The 16,696-nt window shown below is 43.9% G+C and overlaps 2 long non-coding RNA genes across 2 annotated transcripts; both read left to right on the top strand.

Moving 5' to 3' along the window:
• The first annotated feature begins 4,015 nt into the window (after positions 1-4,015).
• LOC141277750 (uncharacterized) lies at positions 4,016-7,620 on the top strand. Its single transcript, XR_012329530.1, has 2 exons — positions 4,016-4,995; positions 6,617-7,620. It is a non-coding gene; the product is annotated as an uncharacterized lncRNA (long non-coding RNA).
• Positions 7,621-12,597: 4,977 nt separating this feature from the next.
• Positions 12,598-16,202, top strand: LOC141277751 (uncharacterized). Its single transcript, XR_012329531.1, has 2 exons — positions 12,598-13,577; positions 15,199-16,202. It is a non-coding gene; the product is annotated as an uncharacterized lncRNA (long non-coding RNA).
• The last annotated feature ends 494 nt before the right edge of the window (positions 16,203-16,696 follow it).

Below are 16,696 nucleotides of genomic sequence, written 5' to 3'. Positions count from 1 at the left end.
CCGGGCGAGAACGCTGTGCTTGGAACACTGCGAGGCCCGCCCTCGTACCTGAAGTCACTCTGCTGGAGGAGAAAGTCGGCATCTTACCATGCTGTGTGGCTCCCGGCACACCCAGCATGAACCCACGCCTGGAAGTAAGGCCCTGATTTGCCGTGCAGAAGCGGAGGCGTGCTGCAGTTTCCAGGAGGCGGTGGCCTCTGCGCTGCATACCTTGAACGGCAGCACAGCTTTCTGGACACCTGGGAGGCTAGCCGGGGCACCCTGTTCCAGGTAGGAACACTAGGTAACCCCAGGCGCACCTGGGTCTGCTAAGCAACATCCAGGCCCGTAGCCTTTTAGAGCCCCACTGTGCACGCAGAGCGTAGGGAAATGCACTGCCCTCTCTTTTGGAGCAGCTTGGTTTCCTCAGCACTCGCACACGTTCACGCACACCGTTCTGGCACGTCCCACATGGCGCGGAGGTCTTACGCGTTGCCCTAATCGGAGCTGCGCTCAGAGTAACCCTCGTCTTCGCATTCCATCCAGGACCTCCTGACTGAATGGCACCGTGCCTGTTAGAGGACGGCGGCTTGGATTCTTACTGCAATTCAAGTCCTGTTCCTTCTTTGGCACTGCAGGCAGCCCCAGGCCCAGAGGAGCAGCTACGGCGTTCCTTGGTTGAGACAGTTCGCTGGATGCGGGCCTCCCTACTTCGATAAGTTGACTCAGGGAAGGAAACACAGGGTAACCGGTGTCTCTTGGGACTCGTTAGAAACCACAGGGATGTACGCTGAGTGTGCCCATGGAAACGGGGGCCTGCTGGAACTAGCCCTGCTTTCCCATTTTGAGGGCGGCATTCATGCCTGCCTTGACGCTCCCTGACATTCCCGGCTCCCGACAGGCCAGTGAGCCCTGGAAGAATGCTTTGGGGAAAATTATGAGTTTGCTGTCTCTAAACCAGGGGCTTCCGTGGCTGCGGTGGCGGTCCGCATGACAGGACTCTAGAGCTAAAGGGAACCTCAACATGAGAACTCGCCTCCAGGTTAGGCCCTGAGTAGCCGTGCAGAAAGGGAGGCATGCAGCTCTTTCCAGGAGTTCTTAGTCGCTTTGCTTTAAAGGAAGTACACGTCCGGGGATTCCTAGGCCCCACGGGCGTGCATCATTTTCCCTCCAAGGTCACTGAGTGCCTCCAGACACCTGTGGGCCGGCTGAGCAACGTCGAGGTCCATTGGTTGATTCCCTCGGAGGACCCCTGTGCGTGCCGAGTGCTGGGCAACCACACACTGCGCGTTCCTTGAGGAGCGCTACATCTCCAGAGCCCTCGAACGCCCTCAGGACAACATGGCTGGTGAGTGCGAAGTGCCCAGGAAGACTCTGTCATGGCCCTTGTGTGAGCTGCCATGAGACAACGCTGTGCTTGCAACACTGCGAGGCCCGCCCTCGTACCTGAAGTCACTCTGCTGGAGGAGAAAGTCGGCATCTTAGCATGCTGTGTGGCTCCCGGCACACCCAGCATGAACCCACGCCTGGAAGTAAGGCCCTGATTTGCCGTGCAGAAGCGGAGGCGTGCTGCAGTTTTCAGGAGGCGGTTGCCTCTGCGCTGCATACCTTGAACGGCAGCACAGCTTTCTGGACACCTGGGAGGCTAGCTGGGGCACCCTGTTCCCGGCAGGAACACTAGGTAACCCCAGGCGCACCTGGGTCTGCTAAGCAACATCCAGGCCCGTAGCCTTTTAGAGCCCCACTGTGCACGCCGAGTGTAGGGAAACGCACTGCCCTCTCTTTTGGAGCAGCTTGGTTTCCTCAGCACTCGCACACGTTCACGCACACCGTTCTGGCACGTCCCATATGGCGCGGAAGTCTTACGCGTTGTCCTAATCGGAGCTGCGCTCAGAGTAACCTGTCGGGACCCAGCTCTGAATGTACCAAGAGGTCTGTGCAAAGCCAAGGCTGACAGTACTGAGCAAAGCTAGTACTGGAAGGTACAAAATGGGAAAGCAAAGCTTCCCGAGAGGTGATTCCCCTCAAGATTTCCCCAAGCAATTCCCTGGTTGTAAAATGATGCTCTTTGGGGTATTTTTGCTGTGCAACAAATTATGTTGTAATGCAGGATTTAAACTTAGACCACAGTATAGAGTAAAATGGAAATATTTGGTTTTGGTATAGGGGAAGATTTTTTGTAGATTGGGTATATAAGAAACTATATTGGGTTATGTGGGAAATAGCTAGAATTAAAATGATCATGGGATATGTAAATTTTAAAGATGCAGATAAAGCTATGCAAAGAAATAGATATAAAGCCTAATTGATTTATTGCAGATATTTTAAGAATAGGTTAGGTCTTGCAGTACGGTGTTTTCCAAGACGGCCAATAATAGGAAGAGATACGATCTGGAAGTGGAACGGCAGGCCTGTGAAGGTAGAGCATGGAGTACCCGGCGGGACTTGGACTGCTTGGTACTGACCTATAAAGAAAACAGCTTACGTGAGCCAAAACATCACCGAGGTGTGAAAAACCAAAGAGATTGTGCCTGATTTTGTCGAAGTACAAAGAGACCACAGAAGCTGTGATCAGGATATGCTCAACCGCAGGAGACTGTGTGGGGAAAACATTAATGAGACCATTGTGTGAGCCGCTTATGTAAGCGGGTATTTTTGTTAAAATGGTTAATGTGTTATTGCTTGTGCAAGATTTTTGGCTCAAGAATAAAAGGTTGCGAAAGGTTAAAAGATGATATGAAAAATAAGAATAGGGAACTATAGAACTATAAATGTTGCAGCTTTTTGCTAATAAAATGTCAGATCCTTGCATCCAAGAAGAGGTGTCTTGAGTTCTGTCCTCGCCGACGCCGTCCTACCCTCTGGCAACCCTGAACCGCTGAGGCTGGTCCTCGGCAAGTGGCGCCCGAACAGGGACCTGAAGGGGTAAGTATAATATTCGGACGGATAGGAGTCTCACCATAGGGTGCTGCAGACCCCCAGTTAAAGGAAAACTGGTAAGTGAAGGTGAGTAATAGGTACTAATATGGGACATGCTGAGTCTAAAGAGAGACTATTATTTATTGATATTATTAAGCATATGCTGCATGGACGAGGTATTAAGGTTACTAGCAAACAGTTAACTCAATTTTTTCAGTTTGTGCAAGAACAATGCCCTTGGTTTCCTGAACAGGGTTCGGTAAATCTAGAGACCTGGCAGAAGGTGGGACAAACTTTGCAGGTATATTATACCCATTTTGGGCCTGAAAAAGTTCCTGTAGACACTTTTGCTTTGTGGAATTTAATTAGGGAAAGTATTGCTCCCCTGCCTGAGGGTCAAAAAAATCCTTATAAATACCCTCCTAATGTTGATGAAAGTACTCCATTGCTTCCTCCGAAACCTCCGCCCGATGAGGGTGAAGTTTTAGCTGCAGCTTTTAAAAATTGTGTTACTAAGGACAATGATTCAGAGGTTGAGGATGACTCAAAACCTGAGAAATCGAATGTTTTTGCCGATTCGCCTTTTGATGATAAATTACCTAGGGCAGATGAAGATGATTTAGATGCTGCAGCCTTTGATTATGAAAGGAAAAAACATGAATCTTTACAAATACTTCCTACTATTGAGGAAGCTAAATTGACTAAAAAAGAAACTTTGAAAGTTCCGTTTTCTATGCCAACTTCTCAGAATCATACTTCCTTAAAATCGAAGTTTAAAATTAATAAATATGCTAGGGGTCCTCCACCACCTCCATCTTTTAATAAATTACAATCTTTATACAAAAAATCTAAAAGGATACAAGGTGAGGAGGATGATTATGCTTTTGCTGCATGTTTTCCTGTGTTATATGAAGGAGACTTTGATGAAGAAGTACATTGGGATCCTTTGCCTTTAAAATTATTAAAAGAGCTAAAGAAGGCCTGTGTTGATTACGGTCCCTTAGCTCCATATACTATTACTCTTTTAGATGCATTAGCTAATAGATGGATGACTCCATATGATTGGTTTCAAGTAACTAAAGCCTGTTTGTCTGGTGGTCAATATTTATTATGGAAAACTGAATACGAAGATTTAGTGGCAAAACAATATGCCTTAAATAAGAAAAGAGATAGATATGCTATTACAAAAGATATGTTGTTAGGAGAGGGAGACTATGATACAGCAGAGCAACAGATGCATATGGGTAAGGAAGCCTTATGGCAAGTAACAACCTGTGCAATTAATGCGTGGAAGGCGTTGCCTATAACAGCTGGGAAAGCTTCCTCTTTATCAGATATTAGACAAAAATCTGAAGAACCATATGAAGATTTTGTTTCTCGGTTACTTATGGAAATAAAAAGAGTTATAATAGATGAAGATGCTGCCACTATGCTGGCCAGACAGCTGGCTTTTGAAAATGCTAATCCAGTATGTCAAAATTTGATTCGTCCTATTAGAAAAACTGGTAATATATCAGATTTTATTAAACAGTGCTCAGATATTGGTCCCTCCTTTATGCAAGGAATAGCTATTGCAGCAGCTCTTAAGGGGGAGACTCTTCCTCAGTGTATGATGAATATGATGCAGAAATCTGGAATTAGATCCAAAAAAGGGAATGTTTGTTATGCTTGTGGAGAAGCTGGACACTTTAGTAGAGAATGTCCAAAAAGAACATCAAATCCCATAGCTGGGGGATTGCCTCTTCCCCCTACTGGATTGGGCATTCCCCGAACTCCATGTCAAAGAAAGTGAAACCAGACATAGAGCCTGTGAAACAACTGATTTCCCCGCTTCAGCAGCTTTCTCTTGAATCAAAATGTAACAAGGAAGTTCAAACTTCCTCTCTGTCTTTAGGGTCTAAAGCTTTATCATTTAATAAAAGGAGTCAGAGAGGAAGCAAGCGCCGATATGCTGCGTCCACCTTAGATGCCCCCAAAGTCACCTGGGGGGCTATTAAAAGGCTGTGTAACAATGCTGAGGCTGTGGTAAATACTCAAGGCTTACCGCTTACTACCTGTAATTTTTTTATGGCTCTTTTGACCTTGCTTTCAGTTCAGGTAAGTGCTAATACAACCTATTGGGCTTATTTTCCTGATCCGCCTATATTACATGCTGTTACTTGGAAGGATTCTGCTGTTACAGTGTCTTCATCTTTATCAGAATTGACAGATGGTATAAAGGGAATACAAAATTATGGGCAATTTGTAATAAATAGAAATTATACGTTTAAAGGGCAAACTAATCTTCCACCAATTTGTTTTTATGTAAAGAAATATAGCTTAGATAAAGGAAAAAATGGATGTTTGCCGGTAAGTGATTTTGGCTTATTAACAGATTCTCCTAAGGAGCCTTCAGGCAGAGATAAAACCACCAGACATTTATGGTCTTTAATAGGAAAGTTTGTAGATTCAGGTATTAGAGGAGAATCGAAAATCCATCCATCTAAATATCCTGATTGTGATATTAAACCAGATAAAGCAATAGATGAATGGAGAGGGATAGATATTAATGTTGGGTTCCCATCCTGGGTTTATTGCATGCATAATAAGGAAGCCAAAATTATTATTTCTGGGAGTAAATATTATGTTTCTGATTGGAGTATGGATAGGCCTGATAGTGATTATAGACAGTATTTACAACATGAAATACGATATGACTGGAAGGACTCTTTAATTCCTTCTCCTTTAAGAATTAATAGATGGAATAGTTTTGGTTGGATAGCACCTATGTATACCTTTAATCATAAAAATAATGTTTATATACAACCTCAATTATGGAGATTATTATTAGCTGTAGGAAATGTGACATTGAAGAGACCAAATGCTAAGGAAAATGTATATTATGTACAAACTTGTGTTATGTCTCCATATGTTTTATTGTTAACTAATAAGTCTGATAATTTGCAGATTGTACGAAAATATAAAAGATTTTATGTGTTATGTACAGAATGTATGTTGACCACCTGTATAATACCCAATATGAAAGTTCAAATTATTATGTTGTTGAAAAAACCTGCTTATATTATGTTGCCAGTTACTTTAGAGGAATCTTGGTATAGTGATAAAGGTGTAGAAGTTATTAAAAGGGTTAGTGAATTAATGAGGCCTAAAAGATTTGTTGCTACTTTAATTTTAGGAATATCTGCTTTAATAGGGATTGTAAGTTCTTTTTCCTTAGCAACGTATACATTAGTTAAGGAAGTACAAACCGCTCAATATGTTAATGATTTGTCTAAAAATATATCCTTAGCCTTAGCAACTCAAGAAGCTATAGATAGGAAGTTAGAAAATAAGGTTGATGCATTAGAGGAAGCAGTCTTGCATGTAGGCCAAGAGCTAACAGCTCTAAAAATAAGATTATCTCTTACTTGTCATGCAAAGTTTTCTTGGGTTTGTGTAACACCGTTAATAGTAAATGAATCAGAATATACCTGGGAGAAGATACAAATGCATATTTTAAATGTCTGGAATTCCAGTGATATAGGAATAGATTTAAATAAGCTGCATCAACAGATACATGATATTGCTTCCTCTCAGTTAAACATTAATCCATCTAAAATTGCAGAAGAAATGTTTCAAAATATGAGAAATTTTTTTCAAGAAAATTCTTTTACCCATATGTTGATAAACTATGGAGCAGCTGGCATTGTAATAATCTTGTTTTTAATTTGTTTTCCAGTCTTCCTCAGATTGATCCAGGCCGCCTTAAAGAGCGTTTATCAGACCAAATTGGAATTGCATACCCTCTATTTAAAAAATAAAAAAGGGGGAGATGTCGGGACCCAGCTCTGAATGTACCAAGAGGTCTGTGCAAAGCCAAGGCTGACAGTACTGAGCAAAGCTAGTACTGGAAGGTACAAAATGGGAAAGCAAAGCTTCCCGAGAGGTGATTCCCCTCAAGATTTCCCCAAGCAATTCCCTGGTTGTAAAATGATGCTCTTTGGGGTATTTTTGCTGTGCAACAAATTATGTTGTAATGCAGGATTTAAACTTAGACCACAGTATAGAGTAAAATGGAAATATTTGGTTTTGGTATAGGGGAAGATTTTTTGTAGATTGGGTATATAAGAAATTATATTGGGTTATGTGGGAAATAGCTAGAATTAAAATGATCATGGGATATGTAAATTTTAAAGATGCAGATAAAGCTATGCAAAGAAATAGATATAAAGCTTAATTGATTTATTGCAGATATTTTGAGAATAGGTTAGGTCTTGCAGTACGGTGTTTTCCAAGACGGCCAATAATAGGAAGAGATACGATCTGGAAGTGGAACGGCAGGCCTGTGAAGGTAGAGCATGGAGTACCCGGCGGGACTTGGACTGCTTGGTACTGACCTACAAAGAAAACAGCTTACGTGAGCCAAAACATCACCGAGGTGTGAAAAACCAAAGAGATTGTGCCTGATTTTGTCGAAGTACAAAGAGACCACAGAAGCTGTGATCAGGATATGCTCAACCGCAGGAGACTGTGTGGGGAAAACATTAATGAGACCATTGTGTGAGCCGCTTATGTAAGCGGGTATTTTTGTTAAAATGGTTAATGTGTTATTGCTTGTGCAAGATTTTTGGCTCAAGAATAAAAGGTTGCGAAAGGTTAAAAGATGATATGAAAAATAAGAATAGGGAACTATAGAACTATAAATGTTGCAGCTTTTTGCTAATAAAATGTCAGATCCTTGCATCCAAGAAGAGGTGTCTTGAGTTCTGTCCTCGCCGACGCCGTCCTACCCTCTGGCAACCCTGAACCGCTGAGGCTGGTCCTCGGCAGTAACCCTCGTCTTCGCATTCCATCCAGGACCTCCTGACTGAAGGCACCGTGCCTGTTAGAGGACGGCGGCTTGGATTCTTACTGCAATTCAAGTCCTGTTCCTTCTTTGGCACTGCAGGCAGCCCCAGGTCCAGAGGAGCAGCTACGGCGTTCCTTGGTTGAGACAGTTCGCTGGATGCGGGCCTCCCTACTTCAATAAGTTGACTCAGGGAAGGAAACACAGGGTAACCGGTGTCTCTTGGGACTCGTTAGAAACCACAGGGATGTACGCTGAGTTTGCCCATGGAAACGGGGGCCTGCTGGAACTAGCCCTGCTTTCCCATTTTGAGGGCGGCATTCATGCCTGCCTTGACGCTCCCTGACATTCCCGTCTCCCGACAGGCCAGTGATCCCTGGAAGAATGCTTCGGGGAAAATTATGACTTTGCTGTCTCTAAACCAGGGGCTTCCGTGGCTGCGGTGGCGGTCCGCATGACAGGCTCTAGAGCTAAAGGGAACCTCAACGTGAGAACTCGCCTCCAGGTTAGGCCCTGAGTAGCCGTGCAGAAAGGGAGGCATGCAGCTCTTTCCAGGAGTTCTTAGTCGCTTTGCTTTAAAGGAAGTACACGTCCAGGGACTCCTAGGCCCCACGGGCGTGCATCATTTTCCCTCCAAGGTCACTGAGTGCCTCCAGACACCTGTGGGCCGGCTGAGCAACGTCGAGGTCCATTGTTTGATTCCCTTGGAGGACCCCTGTGCGTGCCGAGTGCTGGGCAACCACACACTGCGCGTTCCTTGAGGAGCGCTACATCTCCAGAGCCCTCGAACGCCCTCAGGACAACATGGCTGGTGAGTGCGAAGTGCCCAGGAAGACTCTGTCATGGCCCTTGTGTGAGCTGCCATGAGAGAACGCTGTGCTTGGAACACTGCGAGGCCCGCCCTCGTACCTGAAGTCACTCTGCTGGAGGAGAAAGTCGGCATCTTACCATGCTGTGTGGCTCCCGGCACACCCAGCATGAACCCACGCCTGGAAGTAAGGCCCTGATTTGCCGTGCAGAAGCGGAGGCGTGCTGCAGTTTCCAGGAGGCGGTGGCCTCTGCGCTGCATACCTTGAACGGCAGCACAGCTTTCTGGACACCTGGGAGGCTAGCCGGGGCACCCTGTTCCAGGTAGGAACACTAGGTAACCCCAGGCGCACCTGGGTCTGCTAAGCACCATCCAGGCCCGTAGCCTTTTAGAGCCCCACTGTGCACGCAGAGCGTAGGGAAATGCACTGCCCTCTCTTTTGGAGCAGCTTGGTTTCCTCAGCACTCGCACACGTTCACGCACACCGTTCTGGCACGTCCCACATGGCGCGGAGGTCTTACGCGTTGCCCTAATCGGAGCTGCGCTCAGAGTAACCCTCGTCTTCGCATTCCATCCAGGACCTCCTGACTGATGGCACCGTGCCTGTTAGAGGACGGCGGCTTGGATTCTTACTGCAATTCAAGTCCTGTTCCTTCTTTGGCACTGCAGGCAGCCCCAGGCCCAGAGGAGCAGCTACGGCGTTCCTTGGTTGAGACAGTTCGCTGGATGCGGGCCTCCCTACTTCGATAAGTTGACTCAGGGAAGGAAACACAGGGTAACCGGTGTCTCTTGGGACTCGTTAGAAACCACAGGGATGTACGCTGAGTGTGCCCATGGAAACGGGGGCCTGCTGGAACTAGCCCTGCTTTCCCATTTTGATGGTGGCATTCATGCCTGCCTTGGCGCTCCCTGACATTCCCGGCTCCCGACAGGCCAGTGAGCCCTGGAAGAATGCTTTGGGGAAAATTATGAGTTTGCTGTCTCTAAACCAGGGGCTTCCGTGGCTGCGGTGGCGGTCCGCATGACAGACTCTAGAGCTAAAGGGAACCTCAACGTGAGAACTCGCCTCCAGGTTAGGCCCTGAGTAGCCGTGCAGAAAGGGAGGCATGCAGCTCTTTCCAGGAGTTCTTAGTCGCTTTGCTTTAAAGGAAGTACACGTCCGGGGATTCCTAGGCCCCACGGGCGTGCATCATTTTCCCTCCAAGGTCACTGAGTGCCTCCAGACACCTGTGGGCCGGCTGAGCAACGTCGAGGTCCATTGGTTGATTCCCTCGGAGGACCCCTGTGCGTGCCGAGTGCTGGGCAACCACACACTGCGCGTTCCTTGAGGAGCGCTACATCTCCAGAGCCCTCGAACGCCCTCAGGACAACATGGCTGGTGAGTGCGAAGTGCCCAGGAAGACTCTGTCATGGCCCTTGTGTGAGCTGCCATGAGACAACGCTGTGCTTGCAACACTGCGAGGCCCGCCCTCGTACCTGAAGTCACTCTGCTGGAGGAGAAAGTCGGCATCTTAGCATGCTGTGTGGCTCCCGGCACACCCAGCATGAACCCACGCCTGGAAGTAAGGCCCTGATTTGCCGTGCAGAAGCGGAGGCGTGCTGCAGTTTTCAGGAGGCGGTTGCCTCTGCGCTGCATACCTTGAACGGCAGCACAGCTTTCTGGACACCTGGGAGGCTAGCCGGGGCACCCTGTTCCCGGCAGGAACACTAGGTAACCCCAGGCGCACCTGGGTCTGCTAAGCAACATCCAGGCCCGTAGCCTTTTAGAGCCCCACTGTGCACGCCGAGTGTAGGGAAACGCACTGCCCTCTCTTTTGGAGCAGCTTGGTTTCCTCAGCACTCGCACACGTTCACGCACACCGTTCTGGCACGTCCCATATGGCGCGGAGGTCTTACGCGTTGTCCTAATCGGAGCTGCGCTCAGAGTAACCTGTCGGGACCCAGCTGTGAATGTACCAAGAGGTCTGTGCAAAGCCAAGGCTGACAGTACTGAGCAAAGCTAGTACTGGAAGGTACAAAATGGGAAAGCAAAGCTTCCCGAGAGGTGATTCCCCTCAAGATTTCCCCAAGCAATTCCCTGGTTGTAAAATGATGCTCTTTGGGGTATTTTTGCTGTGCAACAAATTATGTTGTAATGCAGGATTTAAACTTAGACCACAGTATAGAGTAAAATGGAAATATTTGGTTTTGGTATAGGGGAAGATTTTTTGTAGATTGGGTATATAAGAAATTATATTGGGTTATGTGGGAAATAGCTAGAATTAAAATGATCATGGGATATGTAAATTTTAAAGATGCAGATAAAGCTATGCAAAGAAATAGATATAAAGCTTAATTGATTTATTGCAGATATTTTGAGAATAGGTTAGGTCTTGCAGTACGGTGTTTTCCAAGACGGCCAATAATAGGAAGAGATACGATCTGGAAGTGGAACGGCAGGCCTGTGAAGGTAGAGCATGGAGTACCCGGCGGGACTTGGACTGCTTGGTACTGACCTACAAAGAAAACAGCTTACGTGAGCCAAAACATCACCGAGGTGTGAAAAACCAAAGAGATTGTGCCTGATTTTGTCGAAGTACAAAGAGACCACAGAAGCTGTGATCAGGATATGCTCAACCGCAGGAGACTGTGTGGGGAAAACATTAATGAGACCATTGTGTGAGCCGCTTATGTAAGCGGGTATTTTTGTTAAAATGGTTAATGTGTTATTGCTTGTGCAAGATTTTTGGCTCAAGAATAAAAGGTTGCGAAAGGTTAAAAGATGATATGAAAAATAAGAATAGGGAACTATAGAACTATAAATGTTGCAGCTTTTTGCTAATAAAATGTCAGATCCTTGCATCCAAGAAGAGGTGTCTTGAGTTCTGTCCTCGCCGACGCCGTCCTCCCCTCTGGCAACCCTGAACCGCTGAGGCTGGTCCTCGGCAAGTGGCGCCCGAACAGGGACCTGAAGGGGTAAGTATAATATTCGGACGGATAGGAGTCTCACCATAGGGTGCTGCAGACCCCCAGTTAAAGGAAAACTGGTAAGTGAAGGTGAGTAATAGGTACTAATATGGGACATGCTGAGTCTAAAGAGAGACTATTATTTATTGATATTATTAAGCATATGCTGCATGGACGAGGTATTAAGGTTACTAGCAAACAGTTAACTCAATTTTTTCAGTTTGTGCAAGAACAATGCCCTTGGTTTCCTGAACAGGGTTCGGTAAATCTAGAGACCTGGCAGAAGGTGGGACAAACTTTGCAGGTATATTATACCCATTTTGGGCCTGAAAAAGTTCCTGTAGACACTTTTGCTTTGTGGAATTTAATTAGGGAAAGTATTGCTCCCCTGCCTGAGGGTCAAAAAAATCCTTATAAATACCCTCCTAATGTTGATGAAAGTACTCCATTGCTTCCTCCGAAACCTCCGCCCGATGAGGGTGAAGTTTTAGCTGCAGCTTTTAAAAATTGTGTTACTAAGGACAATGATTCAGAGGTTGAGGATGACTCAAAACCTGAGAAATCGAATGTTTTTGCCGATTCGCCTTTTGATGATAAATTACCTAGGGCAGATGAAGATGATTTAGATGCTGCAGCCTTTGATTATGAAAGGAAAAAACATGAATCTTTACAAATACTTCCTACTATTGAGGAAGCTAAATTGACTAAAAAAGAAACTTTGAAAGTTCCGTTTTCTATGCCAACTTCTCAGAATCATACTTCCTTAAAATCGAAGTTTAAAATTAATAAATATGCTAGGGGTCCTCCACCACCTCCATCTTTTAATAAATTACAATCTTTATACAAAAAATCTAAAAGGATACAAGGTGAGGAGGATGATTATGCTTTTGCTGCATGTTTTCCTGTGTTATATGAAGGAGACTTTGATGAAGAAGTACATTGGGATCCTTTGCCTTTAAAATTATTAAAAGAGCTAAAGAAGGCCTGTGTTGATTACGGTCCCTCAGCTCCATATACTATTACTCTTTTAGATGCATTAGCTAATAGATGGATGACTCCATATGATTGGTTTCAAGTAACTAAAGCCTGTTTGTCTGGTGGTCAATATTTATTATGGAAAACTGAATACGAAGATTTAGTGGCAAAACAATATGCCTTAAATAAGAAAAGAGATAGATATGCTATTACAAAAGATATGTTGTTAGGAGAGGGAGACTATGATACAGCAGAGCAACAGATGCATATGGGTAAGGAAGCCTTATGGCAAGTAACAACCTGTGCAATTAATGCGTGGAAGGCGTTGCCTATAACAGCTGGGAAAGCTTCCTCTTTATCAGATATTAGACAAAAATCTGAAGAACCATATGAAGATTTTGTTTCTCGGTTACTTATGGAAATAAAAAGAGTTATAATAGATGAAGATGCTGCCACTATGCTGGCCAGACAGCTGGCTTTTGAAAATGCTAATCCAGTATGTCAAAATTTGATTCGTCCTATTAGAAAAACTGGTAATATATCAGATTTTATTAAACAGTGCTCAGATATTGGTCCCTCCTTTATGCAAGGAATAGCTATTGCAGCAGCTCTTAAGGGGGAGACTCTTCCTCAGTGTATGATGAATATGATGCAGAAATCTGGAATTAGATCCAAAAAAGGGAATGTTTGTTATGCTTGTGGAGAAGCTGGACACTTTAGTAGAGAATGTCCAAAAAGAACATCAAATCCCATAGCTGGGGGATTGCCTCTTCCCCCTACTGGATTGGGCATTCCCCGAACTCCATGTCAAAGAAAGTGAAACCAGACATAGAGCCTGTGAAACAACTGATTTCCCCGCTTCAGCAGCTTTCTCTTGAATCAAAATGTAACAAGGAAGTTCAAACTTCCTCTCTGTCTTTAGGGTCTAAAGCTTTATCATTTAATAAAAGGAGTCAGAGAGGAAGCAAGCGCCGATATGCTGCGTCCACCTTAGATGCCCCCAAAGTCACCTGGGGGGCTATTAAAAGGCTGTGTAACAATGCTGAGGCTGTGGTAAATACTCAAGGCTTACCGCTTACTACCTGTAATTTTTTTATGGCTCTTTTGACCTTGCTTTCAGTTCAGGTAAGTGCTAATACAACCTATTGGGCTTATTTTCCTGATCCGCCTATATTACATGCTGTTACTTGGAAGGATTCTGCTGTTACAGTGTCTTCATCTTTATCAGAATTGACAGATGGTATAAAGGGAATACAAAATTATGGGCAATTTGTAATAAATAGAAATTATACGTTTAAAGGGCAAACTAATCTTCCACCAATTTGTTTTTATGTAAAGAAATATAGCTTAGATAAAGGAAAAAATGGATGTTTGCCGGTAAGTGATTTTGGCTTATTAACAGATTCTCCTAAGGAGCCTTCAGGCAGAGATAAAACCACCAGACATTTATGGTCTTTAATAGGAAAGTTTGTAGATTCAGGTATTAGAGGAGAATCGAAAATCCATCCATCTAAATATCCTGATTGTGATATTAAACCAGATAAAGCAATAGATGAATGGAGAGGGATAGATATTAATGTTGGGTTCCCATCCTGGGTTTATTGCATGCATAATAAGGAAGCCAAAATTATTATTTCTGGGAGTAAATATTATGTTTCTGATTGGAGTATGGATAGGCCTGATAGTGATTATAGACAGTATTTACAACATGAAATACGATATGACTGGAAGGACTCTTTAATTCCTTCTCCTTTAAGAATTAATAGATGGAATAGTTTTGGTTGGATAGCACCTATGTATACCTTTAATCATAAAAATAATGTTTATATACAACCTCAATTATGGAGATTATTATTAGCTGTAGGAAATGTGACATTGAAGAGACCAAATGCTAAGGAAAATGTATATTATGTACAAACTTGTGTTATGTCTCCATATGTTTTATTGTTAACTAATAAGTCTGATAATTTGCAGATTGTACGAAAATATAAAAGATTTTATGTGTTATGTACAGAATGTATGTTGACCACCTGTATAATACCCAATATGAAAGTTCAAATTATTATGTTGTTGAAAAAACCTGCTTATATTATGTTGCCAGTTACTTTAGAGGAATCTTGGTATAGTGATAAAGGTGTAGAAGTTATTAAAAGGGTTAGTGAATTAATGAGGCCTAAAAGATTTGTTGCTACTTTAATTTTAGGAATATCTGCTTTAATAGGGATTGTAAGTTCTTTTTCCTTAGCAACGTATACATTAGTTAAGGAAGTACAAACCGCTCAATATGTTAATGATTTGTCTAAAAATATATCCTTAGCCTTAGCAACTCAAGAAGCTATAGATAGGAAGTTAGAAAATAAGGTTGATGCATTAGAGGAAGCAGTCTTGCATGTAGGCCAAGAGCTAACAGCTCTAAAAATAAGATTATCTCTTACTTGTCATGCAAAGTTTTCTTGGGTTTGTGTAACACCGTTAATAGTAAATGAATCAGAATATACCTGGGAGAAGATACAAATGCATATTTTAAATGTCTGGAATTCCAGTGATATAGGAATAGATTTAAATAAGCTGCATCAACAGATACATGATATTGCTTCCTCTCAGTTAAACATTAATCCATCTAAAATTGCAGAAGAAATGTTTCAAAATATGAGAAATTTTTTTCAAGAAAATTCTTTTACCCATATGTTGATAAACTATGGAGCAGCTGGCATTGTAATAATCTTGTTTTTAATTTGTTTTCCAGTCTTCCTCAGATTGATCCAGGCCGACTTAAAGAGCGTTTATCAGACCAAATTGGAATTGCATACCCTCTATTTAAAAAATAAAAAAGGGGGAGATGTCGGGACCCAGCTCTGAATGTACCAAGAGGTCTGTGCAAAGCCAAGGCTGACAGTACTGAGCAAAGCTAGTACTGGAAGGTACAAAATGGGAAAGCAAAGCTTCCCGAGAGGTGATTCCCCTCAAGATTTCCCCAAGCAATTCCCTGGTTGTAAAATGATGCTCTTTGGGGTATTTTTGCTGTGCAACAAATTATGTTGTAATGCAGGATTTAAACTTAGACCACAGTATAGAGTAAAATGGAAATATTTGGTTTTGGTATAGGGGAAGATTTTTTGTAGATTGGGTATATAAGAAATTATATTGGGTTATGTGGGAAATAGCTAGAATTAAAATGATCATGGGATATGTAAATTTTAAAGATGCAGATAAAGCTATGCAAAGAAATAGATATAAAGCTTAATTGATTTATTGCAGATATTTTGAGAATAGGTTAGGTCTTGCAGTACGGTGTTTTCCAAGACGGCCAATAATAGGAAGAGATACGATCTGGAAGTGGAACGGCAGGCCTGTGAAGGTAGAGCATGGAGTACCCGGCGGGACTTGGACTGCTTGGTACTGACCTACAAAGAAAACAGCTTACGTGAGCCAAAACATCACCGAGGTGTGAAAAACCAAAGAGATTGTGCCTGATTTTGTCGAAGTACAAAGAGACCACAGAAGCTGTGATCAGGATATGCTCAACCGCAGGAGACTGTGTGGGGAAAACATTAATGAGACCATTGTGTGAGCCGCTTATGTAAGCGGGTATTTTTGTTAAAATGGTTAATGTGTTATTGCTTGTGCAAGATTTTTGGCTCAAGAATAAAAGGTTGCGAAAGGTTAAAAGATGATATGAAAAATAAGAATAGGGAACTATAGAACTATAAATGTTGCAGCTTTTTGCTAATAAAATGTCAGATCCTTGCATCCAAGAAGAGGTGTCTTGAGTTCTGTCCTCGCCGACGCCGTCCTCCCCTCTGGCAACCCTGAACCGCTGAGGCTGGTCCTCGGCAGTAACCCTCGTCTTCGCATTCCATCCAGGACCTCCTGACTGAAGGCACCGTGCCTGTTAGAGGACGGCGGCTTGGATTCTTACTGCAATTCAAGTCCTGTTCCTTCTTTGGCACTGCAGGCAGCCCCAGGTCCAGAGGAGCAGCTACGGCGTTCCTTGGTTGAGACAGTTCGCTGGATGCGGGACACCCTACTTCGATAAGTTGACTCAGGGAAGGAAACACAGGGTAACCGGTGTCTCTTGGGACTCGTTAGAAACCACAGGGATGTACGCTGAGTGTGCCCATGGAAACGGGGGCCTGCTGGAACTAGCCCTGCTTTCCCATTTTGATGGTGGCATTCATGCCTGCCTTGACGCTCCCTGACATTCCCGGCTCCCGACAGGCCAGTGAGCCCTGGAAGAATGATTC

This window comes from Tursiops truncatus, unplaced genomic scaffold (assembly GCF_011762595.2).
Source record: "Tursiops truncatus isolate mTurTru1 unplaced genomic scaffold, mTurTru1.mat.Y mat_scaffold_39_arrow_ctg1, whole genome shotgun sequence".
NCBI lineage: Eukaryota > Metazoa > Chordata > Mammalia > Artiodactyla > Delphinidae > Tursiops > Tursiops truncatus.
This window is presented reverse-complemented; position numbering and strand designations above follow the sequence as displayed.